A 22,507-nucleotide genomic window follows, 5' to 3' on the forward strand; every position below is an offset into this window, starting at 1 on the left:
CTTTGTTGTAGTCATGGCCACCATTTTCTTTAGGACCATAATTACCATCTTGTATAAGTAGGAGAAGGGTCACTAGGTAGTAGCTTCAAGTGTAGGTATCTCATAGTCCAGTTTAATTGCATCAAATCACATTTTCTATCATTTGTTATTAAAGTTCAGAATAGTTCTCATTAAAATGTTCCATTAACAAAAATTATTACATTGGTTTGAATTAATTTTTGTCCCACACTAATTGAACATTTAATTGCCTCTGTTTCTCATAAATCTGATTTTTTTCATTTAATAAGTGAGTATTATAAGATGCCTCATGTTTTCCTCATTAGACATGTAACAGAAACTCTAGCAATCAGAGGACGTTGATATTTTTTGAGCAAAACTATGCAATAATCTTTGTGGATTGACTGTTATATGCACAATGCCCCATACAATTGGTATATTCAGCAGGTCCATGATATCAAACCTTTAATGAAATTAAACAAAAAATATAATGAAATATGAGTGATAAATTAGCAATTAATGCACTGGAATGAAAATACCATATGCCAAAGATTTTCTAAGAGTAAACACTAAAATATGCTAATATGAAGCGCCAACCTAAAAGCTAAGGGTTGGTGGTCACAGAAAAGCTGTCAGCTCTATTATTCTTGATTGACAAATAGTATATATTAGAAATATTCACAGTTTTGCTTGCACCGAGCTGATTTGCAGATAAATCAGCCCAACACATAAAGTCCATAGTGACATTATGTACCAGAGACCAGTCAATAGTTGTGTGCTGGGAATAGCTATATGACTCTTATAAAACTTGTAATATTACGTGGGTGGAAGGTCGGACATTGACCACAACACATCAAATATTTGTTTGGGAGGTCATTGCCAGGCCTGTGTAGGTGTTGAGGGGATTGGAAGATATAAAGGTCCTTTGGCATACATTAAAATTAAAACACAGATGAGATTACATTAAAGAGAAATTCAAATTTATACTATGTAATTGTTTAAACAAAATACAAGTTCAGGAACATCCATTTTTCAAAAAACATTTTATGACCATATAAATCTTCAAGGTATTTAATACTTAAGACCATTCCATTTTGCCTCACTCGAATTCCTCCCTCATAACAGGACTGCACATTCAAAAGTCAAAAGTGTTTGGGTACTTACCAGGCCAGTTCCTAGAAGTATTGGAGGTTAACTTGGTGACCACATGGATTCCTTAGAAAACAAATGGTTAGGGTTAAAGCCCAATTCCAGCTTTCAGTATTAAAGAAAAAAATTACTCAGACCACTTTAAAATAAATGGCTGCATAACTCACCTTCTCCGAAAGACTCATCTGTTCCATGATCTAGTGCAGGGCCCTATTTCTGGTTTAATGACATCCAGGATCATTCCACCCACTTACTGGGAGTACAGGAAGCATCACTACAAAGCCACTATACACCATGTTATTATTAACACACTGATCACATGGCTTTGTTACAAAACAAATTTGCATGTTTTTTTCTTTTTTTTCTTTTTTTAGTTAAGTTACTTTCACCAAAACAGACCACTGAAATTACTCTGCTCATCCCTATCCACACTATGGAGAGGAACCATAATTAATAGCAACAGAAGGGACATTTTGAATCTTGTGCAAAAAGGCATCCTTTTATTTTAAAGCTGAGATCTGTCCAGGAACCCCCCCCACAAAGAAAACCACAACACCTTCTACTTAACCACGGGAATACTTGCATGTTTTACCCATGCTCCTGTCCAGGCCATTTTTCAGTTTTCAGTGCTGTTTGTCTGACAATTCGGGGTCACACAACACTGCACCCAAATTAATTTTATATCTTTTTTTAAAAAAGATAGAGCTTTCTTTTGTGGGTATTTATTAACAACTGGGTTTTTTATTTTTTTCTATATAAAAGAAAAAAACCCTGAAAATTTGGAACATAACAAAAAAAAGTTTCTCTTCCCCTCTGTTATAAAACATATTATTATCCCTGATGACCCCGCAGTGTAAATGTACCATTGTACAGGTGTCAACCAACATTTGCACTGTGTGGGCACATCCTAAAATGGCACCATTAAAGCCATCTGCACGTGCAGAGCATTTGCGATTATCATGCATGCATCAACTCTTCTGGCAGCACCATTTTAGATTTGCAACTATGCAGTTAGAAAGCCACCCACTGTATATATTATGTGGTGTTTGTGCAGATTGCTCTTCTTTCAAGTGCTCAACAAAGTGAAAAGGAGGCTGTACTAAATAGTGGAAGTATAGAGTTAAAGTTTAGTGCATTCCATTTTCAATGGACTACTGCTGGTTTGATTTTTGGGACAGTAATGCATTGTTGTACATGAATTGATTTTTAAGGAACATTAAATGACTTTTGGGGCACCTGAAATGACTTTTGGGGCACATTATTTGATTTTTAAGGCACATGAATTAATTTTTGGGGCGCATATGTTTTGGGGCACATGAATTAATTTTAGGGCACATGAATTAATTTTTGGGGCATATTGATTATTAGGCTACTGGCTCCCCCTTATAATGGAAGTGGAATATGAGGCACATGCTGAGACGCCATCTTGAGGTACCATGTGATTTTGACTGTACTTTGCAGTTTGAATTTTTGTATTGTTTTGAGGCAAATCTATACATTTTTGGGGCACAGGGGTGGACTTTTGGGGAACTTGATTTTTGGTTCACAGCAATAAATTGTTGGGGTACAGTTTTTAAGGTACACACATTGATTTCTGGGGCACATCAATTGTTGGGGCACGGGAAATTTTGGAGCATAGTCCACATGTGACCTATGCTGAAACATTTTGTTTATTTAGTTCTCTTTTTTTGGTGGGTAACAACCCTTTTCCACAAGGCTTCACTGACCACTGTGAACCTTCACGTTGCAAAGACGGTCCTTAATCTTCCATGGAATCTACTGCTGGTATCTACTACTGCCATCATGTGCTGCTGTGCTTTTTAGGTAATTGTGTTTTAACTGGTTTGCTGATTTACCACCCTTCTTCTCCGCAGGGACACATCCTTTTTCTGAACTTCACTGCACGCTTCCTCCATGACCCCATTGGGGTCCTTGTTCAGGTTTCCATGTCACTGCCTCCATGATGTGGACACTTCCTATATTGGCTTTCCAGCTGCAGGCTTATGTTAGGATCAAGAAGAGGAGGTATGTGAGTGTGAGATGACTGTAGGGGACCAGCTGGCAAAGATGCATCTGTAGCGCTGCATTAGCAGTCATCTGGAAATGGTGGCGGCAAAGGAACTGGCCAGAGGACCAGTGAATTTTACTTGCTTTAGAGCAAACAAAACCTTGCAGGATGGGTTATACAGTGGAGGGTCATATTTTGCCCAAAATGGGACTTTAACTTGTTTGCTGATTAACCACCCCTCTTTCCTACAGTATTTCTCTTCTTTTTCTTTTCTTGTATTTCTTCCATGGCCTACTTGTGAGGTATGTGAGCATCCATTATGTTGTATAGTGTTTGTAAGTGTAAACTCTTTACGTGTTTAGTTTGGACCTGAAGAATAGCTGTTTCTATCATGTGAGTAATTGCTTTTTTTCTTCATAGGAGTGTGAAAACCGTAAAGAATTCTGTCATCTTTTTGCACACACTGGACTGTTCCTGTAAATAATTCTTCACCTACCTCCACCAGAGCACTGAAATCAAGATTTTCAAGTCAAGCTATGTTCACTTGCAACTATCATAACTTTGTCTTTCTTGCATATGAAATTATTATTATTATTATTATAATACAGTATTTATAAAGCGCCGATAGTTCACTCAGCGCTGTACATTACAAAGGGGGACAGAACATGTGACAGAACAATACCAATACAATGCAAAACATGAGGGGATCGAGGGCCCTGCTCTTTCGAGCTTACAATCTAGAAGGGACGGGATAGTGGTACAGGAGGAGATAGCTGTGGGGGATGGAGTGGTAGGAAGAGTGGAGGAGGTCGGCAAGATAGCAGGGGTTGGGGTAGGCTTCCCTGAAGAGATGGGTTTTCAGGGTGCGCCTAAAGGAGAGGAGAACGGTAATTTTCAAAATAAGTGAGCGCTTGAAAACAGCTAATATAAAATCCCAAAGTAAAAGAAGAAAACAGCAGCTGAACACCAAAGAGGTACCATATGAACCTTCTCAATAAAATGCATACAAGGGAGAGGTGCAGCGCTAGCTATATGAATATACTTATATATCTGATAAACATACATATAAATCAATAAAAAGTGCTATTAAAGTGCAGAATGGTGACTAAATGATGAATTCAGTCCATAACGTGCTCAGAATCCAAGAGAGTCCTTTAAGAGCTCCAATCCCTGGATTCGTGGATGAGGTGAATAAAAGGTAAAATTGCGCACTCACCAAATGCGCAATTCAAATGCGCATTCAAAGCTGATATTCCGAGGTCACCATATGGATCTGGTCAGATCTGGTCACAGAAAAGCCCTCCGCCACCTGGTAGTGTACTCCACACTTAGAGGAAAAGGCCGCTCTGCAGATGTAAAGGACTCCCAACAGAGCCCAAAGAACAAAGGAGGCCAAATAGTGTGATACCAGATAGGTAAGGGGTATTTATTCCCAACAACACACAGTAATATACAGGCAGAGGCAGGAAGGATACTGACCCATACAGTGGATATGTAATGGATGGCCGCCGGGGCCCTCGTGGCGCCGGTCGGCGTGACGTCACACTGCTTGTAGCCGCTCCCTGACGCGTTTCGTGCGAAGGCACGTAGTCATAGGGGGTTAGCTTACAGCAGTGGACGTCAGTGTAAGCCCTAAATAGGGAAAGTGGCGCATGCGCTGTAATCGCGCGCCATTTTCCCAAATGGCGCGCGATTACAGCGCATGCGCCACTTTCCCTATTTAGGGCTTACACTGACGTCCACTGCTGTAAGCTAACCCCCTATGACTACGTGCCTTCGCACGAAACGCGTCAGGGAGCGGCTACAAGCAGTGTGACGTCACGCCGACCGGCGCCACGAGGGCCCCGGCGGCCATCCATTACATATCCACTGTATGGGTCAGTATCCTTCCTGCCTCTGCCTGTATATTACTGTGTGTTGTTGGGAATAAATACCCCTTACCTATCTGGTATCACACTATTTGGCCTCCTTTGTTCTTTGGGCTCTGTTGGGAGTCCTTTACATCTGCAGAGCGGCCTTTTCCTCTAAGTGTGGAGTACACTACCAGGTGGCGGAGGGCTTTTCTGTGACCAGATCTGACCAGATCCATATGGTGACCTCGGAATATCAGCTTTGAATGCGCATTTGAATTGCGCATTTGGTGAGTGCGCAATTTTACCTTTTATTCACCTCATCCACGAATCCAGGGATTGGAGCTCTTAAAGGACTCTCTTGGATTCTGAGCACGTTATGGACTGAATTCATCATTTAGTCACCATTCTGCACTTTAATAGCACTTTTTATTGATTTATATGTATGTTTATCAGATATATAAGTATATTCATATAGCTAGCGCTGCACCTCTCCCTTGTATGCATTTTAAAGGAGAGGAGAGTAGGTGATAATCTGATGGGTTGGGGAAGGGAGTTCCAGAGGATGGGTGACACCCTGGAGAAGTCCTGGAGGCGGGCATGGGAGGAGGAGACCAGGGAACTAGAGAGAAGGAGGTCTTGTGAGGAGCAGAGTGTGCGTGCTGGGTGGTACTTGGATATTAGGTCGGTGATGTAGTTCGGGGCAGTATGGTGGACAGCTTTGTACGTCAGTGTTAGGATTTTGAATTTGATCCGTTGCGCAATGGGAAGCCAGTGGAGGGATTGGCAGAGGGGGGTGGCGGAAACGAAGCAGTTGGAAAGGTGAATGAGTCTGGCAGCCGTATTCAGGATCGACTGAAGTGGGGATAGCCAGCGGCGAGGCAGGCCAGTGAGGAGGGAGTTGCAGTAGTCGAGTCGTGATATGATGAGGGAGTGGATGAGCTGTTTAGTGGTTTCTGGGGTTAGGAATGGGCGTATTTTGGCGATGTTGCGGAGGTGGAGTCTGCACGAGTTTGTTAAAGATTGGACTTGGGGCTGGAAGGATAGGTTGGAGTCCAGACTGACACCAAGTACTCTGGGGCTGGGGGGAAGACAAGAAGCTCGGTTTTGGAGAGATTCAGTTTAAGGAAGTGGAGCGACATCCAATCTGATATGTCGCTCAGTAGGTGTGTGATTCGGGCAGAGACCGAGGGGGTGAGGTGGGGGGTTGAGAGATAGATTTGTGTGTCGTCGGCATAGAGGTGGTATTTGAAGCCGTGAGAGTGTATGAGTTGGCCAAGGGAGGAGGTGTAGATGGAGAAGAGAAGGGGCCCAAGGACAGAGCCTTGAGGGACCCCAACAGAGAGGGGGAGTGAGGGGGAGGTGGTAGCATTATAGGTAATGCTGAAAGAGCGTTGTGACAGGTAGGATGAGAGCCAGGAGAGAGCAGAATCTCTGAGGCCGAGGGAGTGTAGTATTTTGAGGAGGAGGGGGTGGTCAACTGTGTCGAAGGCCGCAGAGAGGTCAAGGAGTAGGAGCACTGAATAGTGGCCATTAGCTTTGGCGGTTAGAAGGTCGTTGGAGAGTTTGAGTAAGGCGGTTTCGGTGGAGTGTAGGGGACGGAAGCCGGACTGTAGGGGATTGAGGAGGTTGTTGTCGTTGAGGTGAGAGCATAGGCGGGTGTAGACGTGGCGCTCGAGGAGTTTAGATGTAAATGGGAGCAGGGAGATGGGTCTGAGGTTGTTCGGGTCATTGGGGTCCAGGGAGGGCTTTTTAAGTATGGGGGTGATGTGTGCATGCTTCAGTGGGGAGGGGAAAGTGCCGGAGGAGAGGGAGAGATTAAAGATGTGGGTGAGGGAGCGTAGGATGGAGGGGGAGGGAGGTCGTAGGAATTGTGAGGGGATAGGGTCGAGGGGGCAGGTGGTGAGGCGGGCATCAGAGAGGATCTTGGAGACTTCCTCGATGGTAGTAAGGTCAAAGGTGTGGAGTGTTGGGGGAGCTTCAGTATGAGGAATGTAGGGTGGGGTGGAAGTGGAGGTCAGAGCAGTGGTGGGGCCGTGGGAGAGGGGTGATGAGGGGGTAGCTGAGTGAGGGGAAACAGGGTTGGAGGGAGTTTGAGCAGTGACGAAGTCCCTGCGGGTAATGTCGAGGGGGAGGGGGGATGAGGGGGTAGCTGTGTGAGAGGGGACGGGTTGAGAGGGCGTGTGAGTTGCGGCAATGTCCTTGCGAATTGTGTCAATCTTGTTTTTGAAGTGATTGGCAATCTCAAGGGCGGTGAGTGAGGTGCTGGGTGGAGGTGGGGGTGGAGAGAGTAGAGAGTTGAAATGTTGAAACAAACTAAAAAATGGGAATATTTTGTTAATGATTCCATTCTTACTGACTTTTGCTTCATCAGCAAAGGCAAAAAGAAAACTGATGCTTTTTGTGTTGTGTCCAGTGTAATTCACAGTTCCTAGTGATAGGATATCTGTCTCAGAACACATAGCATCCAAGATACAAAAAACTGCAATGCACAAATTACTTTTCAGAAAGTGGATTCATTTTTTCAAAGCTTGAACCAAACAAAAACAATTTTTCTTTACCCTTCCAGAAGGGTACCTTTGCATTTCAGACAGTAAAATGTAATCATAGTTTCAAATCCATGGACTGTTTTTCTACTTTAATTAGAAAGCTTTTTGGAAAGGAATATAGTTTCTCTCAAACAGAATGTAAAGCCATAATTACACAAATTCTAGAGTAATGGGAAATAGAAAAGCCACACCTAGACATTGCTAAACCTTCCTTTTTAACTTTTCTATTAGATGCACCCAACCATGAATATCTGAAATGACTTCCTGTTCTTGCCAGGACTTGCACTTGTAATAAACAAGGGTAGCAGATGTAAGGCTAAAGTCGAACCCAAGCTAGCTGAGTTTTGTAAATTGAGGGTGAGACCTCAGATATTTTAGCATCTTAAACCCTCAATGTAAATAGTGATTTTAAAATAGACAAAAAAAAGAGTTAGGCTTTTAGCTGATAACAAAAATACTAATTTTGCCAGATTGAAAGAAAGGGTCCCAGTAATGTTATCTCTAAAAATGAGATGCACTTCAAAGGAATGTATTAGCATTGGGATGCGCAGCACACATTTTGCATAATTGTGCTTAAATAGCTTTGGCATGATTCCTATAGACATTTGTGGAATTGTGACAAAGGTGTTTGGGTATTTCCATATTTACACAGTAAGAGTCACCCAACTCAAACATTTATGCGACTTTATATGACAGCAATGGAGAAAGCTGTTGAGCTGTAACAATGTAAGGTGGCTGTCTCTGTTGCCAGCACTGGAAGGCATTATCAAGCTGTATCCAGCATTCTTTCAGAAGAAAAATGTTCTTATCTGATTTTCTGGCCCATGTGCCTTGTTGTAATTGCAATTGCCCACAACTCAGGTGAGTAGAAAAGATAGGCTTTAACTATTTCCTAGTTTGTGAGGGGTTTATATATTCTGTAGGTAATACAGAATATTTCTAAAAATATAAAAAAGGAATGCTCTTGAGGAAGGAGGAAATGGACAAGATTTGACACCACCTGGAAGTGTTGGAGCTGTGCCCAATCAGAACATTTTGTGGAGCAAGCAAGGAAAGTTTCTGCAGTGCACTTTTACACTCAACAGAATTTTTCTCAGTAAAGTGACACAATCAATTTAGTTTAGGCAGGGTTAACTTTTTAAAAAGCAATGATTATGTAGCACTGCCTGATAATTGTTGAAAACTGGCTAGCATCTTACTTTGAAGTTATACTGAAGGCTCAGGTTTAAAATAATAAATAAATAAATAAACATGGAATACCATGGTTTTGCACAGAGCAGCCTCCTCTTCTCGGGTCGCTTGCTCTGTGAATGGCAGCAGTGGGAGTCAATGGCTCTTGCTGCTGTGTCTCAGTCAATAAGGAGAGAGAGCTGAGGCTCCTGTGCACAGTGCTGGACTGGGCTCAGGTAAGTATTGGAGGGGGGGAGGGAGAGCTGTGGGGGGGAGCAGCACACAGAAGGTCATGCATAGAATGCATGAAGGTAAAAAAACCTTCAGCCTTTACAACCGCTTTAAAGTACAAAATAACACCCATTAAGATCAAGATTGCCAACCCCCACAACTACTTTTAGAAAACTGGGAAATTTTTTACTGACCTTAAACTTCTTAGGAACTCCTATTACGTACTACATACTGCTATTACAATATTTCTTATCAACTGGATTTCGCAGTACACAGTTTCTCTTCAGGTTCTTGAATTGTCTGATGCCTCCCCACTCACCTATATCTGATTGGCATTTGTGGGTGTATATTTAACTTGGAAATGTAACCTTGGAAAATGGTCATTCTTAACCTGAAAAGTAGCAGCTTTGTAATGGAGTGATATTTTCTCTACACTGTACTTTTGTGATATGCAAAAACTCTAATAATCAAGAATGTTTTCATTTAAACTTAAAGTGGAGTTCCACTCACCTGTCAAAAAAAAGTCAGCAGCTACAAAAAACAGCCACTTACCTGTCCCTCGGTCCTGTGGTGTGTCCCCCGCAGCCCGTTTCACCGACATCTTCAGTGTGAGCACCCGGCTGTGATAGCTTGCCACTACGCATGTGCGAGTAGAAATGAATGGTCATGTAGTCTTCAGGGACCTGTCACATGTCCCAAAAGACTACAGGAAGGGAGGGAGGACACCTTCCTTTTCCGATCGCCTAGGCAATCGGACCGGAAGTGGGAGCAGGTACCTGTCAAATTTGGGTACCCGATCCCCCCCGCCCCCCCAAAGGTGCCGATCCTTGATGGGGAGTGGGGGAGCAGTCCTTAAAGCGGAACTTCCCCTTTTGGGTGGAGCTCTGCTTTAAGTCCCTTGTGCTTGTTCTGTTGCTATGTATATAAAATAGTGCTTTCTGCATGACTATTATACTTTTTGCTGATGCTGTCTCTATGTGAGCATATCAGTAAGTTGACTATAATTCACTGAAATCAAAATATGGAGGTTGATTTACTAAAGGCAAATAGGCTGTTCACTTTGCAAGGAAAGTTGCACTTTGTAATGTAATTTGCACTAGAGCTTACTGAATGAGGTGAAATTCTGCTAAGTTCCATCATCCAATGGAGCAAAGCAAAAATGCGATTTTTTAATTTTACTTGCACATGATTGGGTATTCTTTGCAGATTGAAACTTCACCATATTCTATGAGCCCTGTGGAAAATTCCCTTGCAAAATGCATCTTCCCTTGCAAAGTGTACGGCCTATTTGCTTTTAGTCAATCAACTCCAGTGTCTTTGAGCTTATCTCAGAGATTTTCCATCAAAGATGTCATTTGCACTGTCTGATAAACCAAAAGCTAAAAGGATCCACCTATCTGTATTTAAAAAATAATGTTAAAAATTGATAGAACAAGCAAGTAAAATGTCATATTCAAGCATTAATTTCAGACACTCTACAATAATCACGCAGACTATATGGTTATGGAAAACAGACTATAATTTCCCTTTTATTTAAGAACACAATAGGTGAGGTTGGAAATAATAGTACCAAACTGCAAAGCTTATTATCTAAGTGTCTGTTATGTCCCACATGCAATCTGTTGATACATTTATAAAAACAAGATTCTTGATGAGACGTGGAAACCATGAAACATTTGGTAAACTCAATTTATTTTACTGAATTTATTTCGCTTCCAAGTTTCCGTATATTTGCATGGTGTTATTTTGTTCTCAACTCAAATTTCTAGAGTTGTCATCTACTAAGCAAAACAGAAGTAAAAAAGGGAATGCGCAATGTTTAAAATTGTATTGCGCAGGACCTGCAAAACATTCAAATACAGGAGAGCCATCAAATATATTACTGTTCAAAAACACTAAATTAGTACCACATCAACTGTTGTAGATTCAAGAAATTTTAATGTATTAGTCCTTAGTCAGAAGGACACAAGATGTTGCAACCACTGCATTTTGGGGGGTTGCTAAAGTCATCCATCATGGCTTTAAAAGCTGTAATCCTTATGTCCAATGACAGCAACCTTACTTGGTTATGGAGGTAGTCTTATTGAACACAGAGATAGCAGTTGAGAACATCAAGCCGCAGTAACAATCACAGAAAAACACATTATTATTATTATACAGTATTTATAAAGCGCCAATAGTTCGCTCAGCACTGTACATTACAAAGGGAGACAGAACATGCGACAGTACAATAACAATACAATGTGATAAATGAGGGGTTCGAGGGCCCTATTCTTTCGAGCTTACAATCTAGGAGGGAGGGGATAGTGGTACAGGAGGAGATAGCTGTGGGGGATGGAGTGGTTGGAAGAGTGGAGGAGATCGGCAATTAACAGGCGGTGGGGTAGGCTTCCCTGAAGAGGGGGGTTTTCAGGGTGCGCCTAAATGAGAGGAGAGTAGGTGATAGTCTGATGGATTGGGGTAGGGAGTTCCAGAGTATGGGTGACGCCCTGGAGAAATCCTGGAGGCGGGCATGGGAGGAGAAGTCTAGGGAACTAGAGAGAAGGAGATCTTGTGAGGAGCGGAGTGTGAATGTTGGGTGGTACTTGGATATTAGGTCAGTGATGTATAAATGGTGAATGCTTGTGAGCTATTATGAAATGAGGTGTTCAATATGTGACTTTAGATGTCCTTATTTCTCACGTGAGGTTCGCTGGCACTTGCACTGACTCATATGCTAGTGTATATATAATATTTTCAAAATAGATAGTGCCGCGCTCCCATGTACCAATATGTATATCTTATACTTTCAAAGTGCTAATGAATAGCTTTCAAGATACTGCATGTATCAAACAATTATTACTAGTGACTCAAAACATCATTGTGAATATTAATCTTCATGCAAGTGACATTAATAACTGATAATCCTAAGGTGATAGTGCCTATTAAAGTACAGTGATATACAAATCAGAAATACTCCTCTATTCTACTGTGATCCTTATATTTATATTGTGCAAACACATATATATTATGTGCACGTGCTTATGATATATTCAATAAAAAAAAAAAAAAAAAAAAAAAAAAAAAAGTCTTTCAAAATAAATGTGCAGGTGGATTCTTGGTTCCCTCTCGCCGAGTGCTTAATGGTCTCCCTATGTGCTCACCTCTATATTTGCCTGAATAAATCCAGGCAAATACACTTTTTATCCTTCCAGGATAGATGGGATGGAATGATGCTCTTGAATTATCTCAGAAGGTGGATGTGGATTTATATTTGTTCTCCTGTAGCTGCTCATGAGTGGGTATACTGACCATCTCTCTGAGGATCTCCCAATTCCCCTCCTGGGGCTGTTTCCTTTTCCAGTCCTCCTTATATCAGCTCAAAGGGTGTTGTTCAATTGAGAAAGGAAGACAAACAGACCATAGTGTCTTATCCTTGTGCAAAAAGGGGGTTTATTGCTGCCAGTTGCACAGTAGTATACAATTGTAGTCCAGCATAAATGTGCTCTGCCTCTGTTCCTGCAGTGCTGTCTACCTGTGTCTGTATTCAGATCACCGAGCCTCTCCAGTGCAATGTCGTGACGTCAGAGCCCCTCCCCTACGCGTATCGTCACAGGGTCACGTGACTTCATCAGGGGGAATGATTAGATGCCACGACTATGCTAATACTCCTATTTATATCTCTCGGCCGCCTTTTTACTGGAGCCCAATGGGCGCGGCCATTTTCCCAGTGATTTTCTTAAACTCTATGTATGGTGAGTGTTTACACCTGTGTGTCTACTCAAATTATAACGTGATACCTGTCTGCCAGACATTGCTAACTGGGTCAGCTGTGATCTGTCTCTTGCTCTGCAGTTTCTAAACAGTGGCTGTTGGCTATACATTATATTGCTGAAAGTATACCTATTAGGCTAAATTAAAACCATGTTTTATTAATAATACAATATTAAAAATATAAAATTCAAAATTATAAATTTAACCAATAAAATAAAATAAAAAAAAAAAAAATATTTTTTTAAAAATCAAATAATAAAAGATAATAAAAAAAATATAAAAATAAATAATAGAAAACGCATGTATGTTACTTCTCAAGTAACCTATTTGTCATTAATTATCTAATTCCTTCAATTTTGAGATATTATTTAACTTACATCTTTCTTTACATCTGGGTTTTGGTTTTGTATTTAAGAAGGTATTACTTGAGGATATGATACTTAATATAACTTACATGCGTTTTGTGCTAGTCATAAATTCTCTAATTCTACCCTAAACTCACTCCACATATTCCTAAATTCATGTCAGATACATTACTTCAATCCCCAATCTATATATATTCAACGCCTCAAAGTTAGATTGGGAACTATTTCTATACTTATTTGTTACTAATAAAGCATGTAAGGTCAAACTCCTTATTTAACCCATTGGGAGCCAGACAGCCCATTTCATAGATCCACTTCGATTCTTTCTTGCTAATTTCCCTTATCAGGTTATCTCCCCTCCAGTGTTGTACATGTTTTTCTACACCCCAGAACTCTAATTTTCTTGCATCTTTATTGTGGTATTTTTTGAAATGCTGCGATAAGTGGTGATACTTGTATCCTCTGTTTATATTATATACATGTTCTTTTATTCTTTCCCTTAACATCCTTTTCGTGCGTCCAATGTAGATGAGATTACATGGGCATTTGAGGGCATAGATAACCCCTCTTGTATCACATGATATAAATTGCTGGATGGTGTATTCCTTTTCATTTAGGGGGTTCTGAAATGTAAATCTTCTCCTGGGGTTATTTTTCAGTCTGATGCAACTATAGCATCTACCACAGGTATAAAACCCTTTTCCTTGAAAAAAACTAATTTGTTGATGTTTAACAGGTGGTGCTATTATACTCTTCACCACTTTGTCCCTAATATTTGGAGCTTTTGTATATATAAACCTAGGTATTGTGGGAATATTATTTTTCAGGTGCTTATCTAATGCTAAGATCTTCCAATGTTTCTTTATTATGTTTTGTATTGATTTATACTGGGTATTATAACTCAACACTACCGCCAATTCCTCCTTTTCAGTATTCTCTTTATGTTTGTCTGCTATTAATACATTACGGTCCATAAGGCCTATTTGCTCCCTTTCTTTTTGTATTATTTCTTTCTTATATCCTTTATCAATAAATCTTTCTGATATTATTCCACTTTGTTCTACATAGTCTTTCATGTTTGTACAGTTCCTTTTTAATCTAATAAATTGGCCTCTAGGGATATTACTTAGCCACGCTTTATGATGGCAGCTATCTATGGGGATATATGAGTTTCTATCAACAGATTTGAAATGATTCTTGGTATACAATTGTAATCCCTCTTTGTAGATTTGAATGTCTAAAAAATTAATAGAAGTTTCATGTATGTCATAGCTCAGTTTTATATTGGCTTCATTCATATTTAAATCGTTATAAAATTTCTCAAGTTCTACCTTTTCTCCACTCCATATTACCAAGAGGTCATCAATATACCTTTTGTATATTTTTATTCCTGGGTTCTTATTTTTGAACACTGATTCATCTTCCCATTTTGCCATATAAAGATTAGCGATGCTAGGGGCGAATTTAGCGCCCATAGCAACTCCTTTCCTTTGTGAATAGTATGTATTACCATACCAAAAATAATTATGAGTAAGGCAGAACTTTATACACCTTATGATGAATCTGTTGTGTCTGGTGGTGTTATTTCCATATTTATTAAGTGCCCATATAGCTGCTTCTATAGCCCCCTGATGGTCTATGTTAGTATACAGTGCTGCTACATCTGCTGTACTTAAAAGCGTGTTTTTATCTGTCAGTGTATCCTTCATTTCTTGTATCACATGTTTTGTATCCCTTAGATATGCTGTAGTTTTAGTGACCAATGGTTGTAGATGATAATCTACATATTCATCTAACCTCGCTGTGAGTGAATCTATTCCATTAATGATGGGCCTACCTGGCGGGTTGGTGTTGTCTTTGTGAATTTTCGGAACTGAATACATGATAGGTAGCCTACATACTGATGGTATTAGATATTGATGTTCTTTCTCATTAATGACTCCTTTCTTTTTCCCTTTTGTGACTAGTTTGATAAGCTGTTTCTTATATTCCTTAATAGGATTACTGATAAGCACTTCATATGTGTCTCTGTCATTAAGCATATCTGCCATTACTGATTCATAATAAATCCTTGATTGTATCACTATACCCCCTCCTTTGTCTGCTGGGCGTATTATTATGTCATCCCTCTTTTTCAATGAATCTAAACCTCTCTTTAAATTCACCTCTATTTTAGGTTTTTTAATTTTGAGAGATTCTAAATCTTGTAATACCATTTGTTTAAATGTGTCTATATATTTATTATCTCCAATCTGGGGATTAAACACTGATTTGTTTTTAAGTTGGCTATGCATAGTATTTTCTGTTGCTCCTGTGTTGTGTGTAATGGGGTTGTTGGCATAATACTTTTTAAGATTGAGTTTCCTGATCAATTTCTGAATGCTTACATATGTATCAAATTTATTTAATCCCTTTTGTGGGGCATACTTAAGACCCTTGCTAAGCGCATGTGTTTCTTCTTCTGTAAGGGGTAATCCACTGATATTGAAAATGCCTTCTCCCTTTAATTCCTTCTTCTTTTTTTGTTGTGACCTTCTTCCTCCTCTTTTCCCTCTCTTTCTTGTGTGTGTTGTGCTTCTTCTTCCCTCCCCCCTTGGGGATTCAAATCCCATCCTAAAAAAGGATTGGGGAGGGGTGAGTTGAATTCTTCCCTTTCCAGGGGTGAGTACCTGTTTTGTGTGGGTACTTGGTAGGGTTTGTTCATTACTGGGTATTGTGCTTGGTATTGTGCTTGGTATTGTGGCCTTTGTGGTTTTTAAAAAAATATTTTTTTTTTATTTTATTTTATTGGTTAAATTTATAATTTTGAATTTTATATTTTTAATATTGTATTATTAATAAAACATGGTTTTAATTTAGCCTAATAGGTATACTTTCAGCAATATAATGTATAGCCAACAGCCACTGTTTAGAAACTGCAGAGCAAGAGACAGATCACAGCTGACCCAGTTAGCAATGTCTGGCAGACAGGTATCACGTTATAATTTGAGTAGACACACAGGTGTAAACACTCACCATACATAGAGTTTAAGAAAATCACTGGGAAAATGGCCGCGCCCATTGGGCTCCAGTAAAAAGGCGGCCGAGAGATATAAATAGGAGTATTAGCATAGTCGTGGCATCTAATCATTCCCCCTGATGAAGTCACGTGACCCTGTGACGATACGCGTAGGGGAGGGGCTCTGACGTCACGACATTGCACTGGAGAGGCTCGGTGATCTGAATACAGACACAGGTAGACAGCACTGCAGGAACAGAGGCAGAGCACATTTATGCTGGACTACAATTGTATACTACTGTGCAACTGGCAGCAATAAACCCCCTTTTTGCACAAGGATAAGACACTATGGTCTGTTTGTCTTCCTTTCTCAATTGAACAACACCCTTTGAGCTGATATAAGGAGGACTGGAAAAGGAAACAGCCCCAGGAGGGGAATTGGGAGATCCTCAGAGAGATGGTCAGTATACCCACTCATGAGCAGCTACAGGAGAACAAATATAAATCCACATCCACCTTCTGAGATAATTCAAGAGCATCATTCCATCCCATCTATCCTGGAAGGATAAAAAGTGTATTTGCCTGGATTTATTCAGGCAAATATAGAGGTGAGCACATAGGGAGACCATTAAGCACTCGGCGAGAGGGAACCAAGAATCCACCTGCACATTTATTTTGAAAGACTTTTTTTTTTTTTTTTTTTTTTTTTTTTTTATTGAATATATCATAAGCACGTGCACATAATATATATGTGTTTGCACAATATAAATATAAGGATCACAGTAGAATAGAGGAGTATTTCTGATTTGTATATCACTGTACTTTAATAGGCACTATCACCTTAGGATTATCAGTTATTAATGTCACTTGCATGAAGATTAATATTCACAATGATGTTTTGAGTCACTAGTAATAATTGTTTGATACATGCAGTATCTTGAAAGCTATTCATTAGCACTTTGAAAGTATAAGATATACATATTGGTACATGGGAGCGCGGCACTATCTATTTTGAAAAGGTCAGTGATGTAGTTTGGGGCAGTATGATGGACAGCTTTGTATGTCAGTGTTAGGATTTTGAATTTGATCCGTTGCGCAATACAGTGGAGGGATTGGCAGAGGGGGGTGGCGGAAACGGAGCGGTTGGTAAGGTGGATGAGTCTGGCTGCCGTGTTCAGGATCGCCTGAAGTGGGGATAGCCTGTGGTGAGGCAGGCCAGTGAGGAGGGAGTTGCAGTAGTCGAGTCGTGATATGATGAGGGAGTGGATGAGCTGCTTAGTGGTTTCTGGGGTTAGGAATTTGGCGATGTTGCGGAGGTGGAGTGTGCATGAGTTAGTTAGTGATTGGACTTGGGGCTGGAAGGATAGGTTGGAGTCTAGAATGACCCCAAGTACTCTGGCCTGCGGGGCAGGCCTGATAGTGGCATTGTTGGATGTGATGGAGAAGTCAGTGGGGGTGGTGTGCGGGCTGGGGGGAAGACTAGGAGCTCGGTTTTGGAGAGGTTCAGTTTAAGAAAGTGGAGCGACATCCAGTCTGATATGTCGTTTAGTAGGTTTGTGACTCTAGCGGAGATTGCGGGGGTGAGGCGAGGGGTTGATTTGTGTGTCGTTGGCACAGAGGTGGTAGTTGAAGCCGTGAGAGTGTATGAGTTGGCCAAGGGTGGAGGAATAGATGGAGAATAGAAGGGGCCTGAGGACGGAGCCCTGAGGGACCCCAACAGAGAGGGGGAGTGAGGGGGAGGTGGTAGTGTTATAGGTAATGCTGAAGGATCATTGTGATAGGACGAGAGCCAGGAGTGAGCAGAATCTCTGAGGCCGAGAGAGTGTAGTTTTTTGAGGAGGAGGGGGTAGTCGACTGTGTCAAAGGCAGCGGAGAGGTCGAGGAGTAGGAGGACTGAGTAGTGGCCGTTAGCTTTGGCGGTTAGGAGGTCGTTGGAGAGTTTGAGTAAGGCAGTTTCGGTGGAGTGTAGGGGATGGAAGCCGGACTGGAGGGGATCGAGGAGGTTGTCGTTGAGGTGAGAGCTTAGGCGATTGTAGACTAAGTGCTTGAGGAGTTTGGATGTGAATGGGAGCAGGGAGATGGGTCTGAGGTTGTTCGGGTCATTGGGGTCCAGGGAGGGCTTTTTAAGTATGGGAGTGATGTGCGCGTGCTTCAGAGCGGAGGGGAATGCGCCAGAAGAGAGGGAGAGATTAAAGATGTGGGTGAGAGAACGTAGGATGGAGGGGGAGGGAGGGAGGTCGTAGGAGTTGTGAGGGGATAGGGTCGAGGGGGCAGGTGGTGAGGCGGGCATCAGAGAAGATCTTGGTGACCTCCTCGATGGTAGTAAGGTCGAAGGAGTGGAGTGTTGAGGGGGCTGCAGTGTGAGGAATGTTAGGTGGGGTGGAGGTCGGAGCAGTGGTGAGGTCGAGGGAGAGGGGCAATGAGGGGGTAACTGTGTGAGAGGGGACGGGTTTAGAGGGAGTTTGAGCAGCGGTGATGTCCTTGCGAATTGTGTCAATTTTGTTTTTAAAGTGATTTGCAATCTCAAGGGCGGTGAGGTGCTGGGTGGAGGTGGGGGTGGAGAGAGTAGAGAGTTAAAGGTGGAGAAGAGTTGGTGAGGATTGGAGGAGAGGGTCTTTATGAGGGTCTGGAAGTAGGCTTGCTTGGCGGAGTGGAGGGAGGAGGTGTAGGTGTGGAAGGCAGATTTATAGTGGGTGAAGGCTTGTTGGGATCTGGTTTTGCGCCATAGTCGCTCCAGGGCACGACTGTGTCATTTGAGGGTTTTGGTGTGATCAATCTGCCTGGGCTGGAGCGGTTGGGGTCTGATGTTTCGTGTGGTTAAAGGCGCTAGTGAGTCAAGGATGGCTGACAGCATGTTGTTGTAGGCAGTCATAGCCAGGTCGGGGCAGGACAGGGGGAGGATGCTGTCATGGAGTTGATCAGCTGCAGAGTGGAGGGGGGCAGGGTTCAGGTTGCGGAGGTTTCTGCTGGTAGTAGTATGGCATTTGGAGGGGTAGGGGTTAGAGGATGAGGAGACAGAGAAGGTAATAAGGTTATGGTCAGAGAGAGGGAAGGGGTGTTAGTGAGGTTGCGGGGAGCGCAGAGGTGGGAGAAGACAAGGTCCAGGATGTTTCCGTCAGAGTGGGTGGTTGATTGAATGCACTGTGAGAGTACAAAGGAGGAGGTTAGGTGGAGGAGATGGGATGTGTCCGGGTTGTCGATGTTGACAGGGATGTTGAAATCCCCAAGGATGATGGTGGGTAGCTCAGAGGAGAGAAAGAAGGGTAACCAGGAGGAAAAGTCATCAAGGAAGTGGGATACAGGTCCGGTAGATTACGGCAATCTTTAGGGGGGGTTGGGGAGAATAGTCGGATGCAATGGGCCTCGAAGAAGGAGAAGGATGGGGGGGGTTTGGGAGGACTTGGAAGGTGCTCTGTGGTGATAGGAGCAGACCAACTCCACCACCTTTACGACCGTTAGGTCTGGGTGAGTGGGTCCAGATGAGACCTCCATAGGAGAGTGTCGGTGGCCTAGATCTAGGTTTCCGTGATCGCTAGGAGGTTGAGAGAGCTTTCCCGCCAAAGAGGTCGTGGATGGCGGTGAGTTTGTTGCACACCGGGCGTTCAGGAGTGCACACGAAAACAGGGGGGTGGTTTTAGGAAGCAGGGGGACAGATATTAGGTTACAGGGGTTGCAGCAGGACGTGGGAGCGGGAGGGTGCTGTGTGGGTGAGCGATGTGGTGGAGTGCCAGGGTTCGGGGAGATGTCCCCCACGGTCAGGAGGAGAAGAAGGGTAAGAAAAGTGGCATGGGAGTGGGATGTGTAGGAGCGCGTTAGTCTACCAGTGGGGGTGTTCGGGTCAGTGGGAGAGTGGAGTATTAGGAGGAGGTGGTGGGTGCCATAGAGGGGCAAAGGAAGCAGTGAGGACACAATATACAGTTGTTTGGGAGGAGCAGAGGGGTGTAGTGAATAGATTTTGGGAATGGAGGAGAGGAATATGAGGAGGAGTGGAAGAGGCATTTTAGGGAGGTGCATGGGGTGGCGGACAGGAGTGGTGGGAGGCTTGGCTGCTGGTAGTCCAGCGTGCAGTGGTGTTTCTCGTCGCTGTGTCTTCCGGTAGCTGGAGTTAGGGGGTAGGGAGAAGGGATCGGGTGTGGATGGATAATTGCCAGGGGCGCTTGATTGGAGACAGTTCGGTGTGCGGTGGGTTTCTCGTTGTGGTGTCTACATCTAGGGTTCTAGTCTTTAGGTGAAGTTGAGCTGGGTCTCTGGGTGGTCGGGTCCGGAGCGTTATGCAAATAAAAGGTAATAGTTGGACTTTAAAACTATAAAGTACAGATTAACAATGAAAGAGACCTGATAGAACAGAAACATGGGAGCTGACCATTCCTTCTAAAAATGCTAGTTCCTTTTTTATCATACGATACTGTGCTTCCATACTTTGAGTCATCAACCCACAACAAATAGGTAGATCTAGAGATCTGTACACTTGTTTCAGGTCAGCTGCTAGAAACAACAAAAGCAAGAGGATCTTAACCTCCTTAGCGGTATTCCCGAGTGTAGCTCGGGGTAACATTTCAGTACCAAGAGCGGTAACCCCGAGCTACACTCGGGAATACCATGCGGCACTGCTCCGGCATTTGTTCTTCACTTACCTTACCCTGCGCTCCCACGATGTGTCCCCTGCAGCGTCCCCGGCCATCTCCTCCGGCCGATGCCGGCATCCGGCTTCTGTGTCCTGTCCCTGTGACGTCGGGACGCTGGCGGCGGCGGGAAATTTAAAAATTTTAAAAAATGTCTTTTTTTTTTTTTTACATTTTACATAGTAAAACATTGCTGTCCCAACCAATTTCACATACATTTTGTCCTGAGTGCTTTGTCCGGCGCCCTGCCTGCATCTTGTCTGTTCTTTCTGCCTGGAAACTGAGAAACGTCCATGGTGTCCAAAAAGCGTCCCTTTAGGTCAAAAGCGGTTTAGATCAGCTAGAGAACAGCGATAGTAAATCAGAACCACTTGCAGAATTGAGTGATAATGATTCGTGGGGGAAATTCGTCATCAGACACTGAAAACGATTTTGCGACTGAGCTCAGCAATGTGCGAACTTGGCGCTATATTTCAAATTTCAGTGTTTTTGGTTTGATTATATTATTGAATTAAATTTTTTATTATTTTTATATTATTTTTATGATTATTTATTAAATTATAATTTATGATTTTGTGTTTCAAATTTTATCATACCCGGGATGTTTACTAGACTCTTGTTCGGACAGATTTCAGTGAGTTTTTCCTAAAAATTACAGGCCTACAATTAAAAAAATACATATTTCCATGCAAAAAAATGGTACCGCTTTCAGAACCAAAAATCTGAAATAATCATACCGCCAGGGAGGTTAATACAACCAAACACATGGCATTTTCCGACCTAGATCAATAATGACACCCGTTATATTTCAATCGGGCCAAGTTTATATAAAAAAATTAAACGTTTCTAAATTTCATTCGCTGAATTTGTGATATGAGCTCATAATCTTTACCAGTGTTGCAGGGATGATTGTATTCTGCCACTGTTTGTTCATCTGAAAGTTAAAACAAAAACACTTTTAATTCTTCAATTCTATTCTGTGTATTTGATTAATATTTGTGTACTGCTGTCTGTTTTTGTCTTTCTGTGAACAAAAGGCAAAATAATGAGTCTAATGAGGGTACTGGGGTTGATTTACTAAAACTGGACCATGTAAAATCTGGTGCAATTCTGCATAGAAACCAATCATCTTCCAGGTTTTTGGAAGCTAAAGTTAGAAGCTTATTGGCTACCATGCACAGCTGCACCAGATTTTTCACTCTCAACGTTTAGTAAATCAGCCCCATAATACCGATACATGATGGTTGAAAACATAAAAAACCTTCTTAGCGTCACATTTTCCATTAACCCTAATTCATAATCCAAAGAGGTGAAATTAGGTCAGAAATTTCAGATTTTTATAGAAATCTGAAGCCAATGAAAAACATAATTTTAGTATTCCTAAGGCCAGTTCACAATAGTCCTGTGCTTTAATGGACAAAAAAATCATGCATGAAGCATTTTTAGCAGCACAAATGTTAATGCTGCCCTGCAACACAAGTATCCCAAGAAGCTGCATTAGGGTTCCATTCAAAACAGCATGCTATACTGCACCCCAATGGTTTTAATGGACTCTAACGCTGAATAGTTCATATTTGGCTGCAGATTATGCAAATGTTGTCAAAGAAAAATAGTATACATTGTATAATTGCATACATTGTTACTTAAATTACCCCTCACCCAACAAAAAATCCAAAGGATGTGAGTGGAGGTCTAGTTTGTTTCCTTTATGTAATTTTTAATATAGTATACTGCATAGTAATTATGAACAACTTCCAGCAGAAAAATGAAGTCAATCAATGAAATGGTATCCATTTCCAGGAAATATTATAACTA

General features: G+C 41.9%; 1 protein-coding gene across 2 annotated transcripts in view; it reads right to left on the reverse strand.

The window, feature by feature from the left end:
• Nucleotides 1–22,507, reverse strand: part of LOC149449760 (alpha-2-macroglobulin-like protein 1) — a 128,671-nt gene that overhangs the window by 101,339 nt on the left and 4,825 nt on the right. The window contains exons 1-2 of one of the 2 annotated variants that reach the window (XM_089692747.1): nt 21,585–21,626; nt 1,162–1,212 (exon numbers count right to left, since the gene is read on the reverse strand). The gene's annotated coding sequence lies outside the window, so the exon portion shown is untranslated. Of the gene's footprint in view, nt 1–1,161; nt 1,213–21,584; nt 21,627–22,507 lie in introns of those variants that run through there. The other variant, XM_089692746.1, reaches the window with a different exon arrangement.

Source organism: Staurois parvus, unplaced genomic scaffold, assembly GCF_062004578.1.
Source record: "Staurois parvus isolate SC_StPar_1 unplaced genomic scaffold, SC_StPar_1.0 ptg000604l, whole genome shotgun sequence".
Lineage (NCBI taxonomy): Eukaryota > Metazoa > Chordata > Amphibia > Anura > Ranidae > Staurois > Staurois parvus.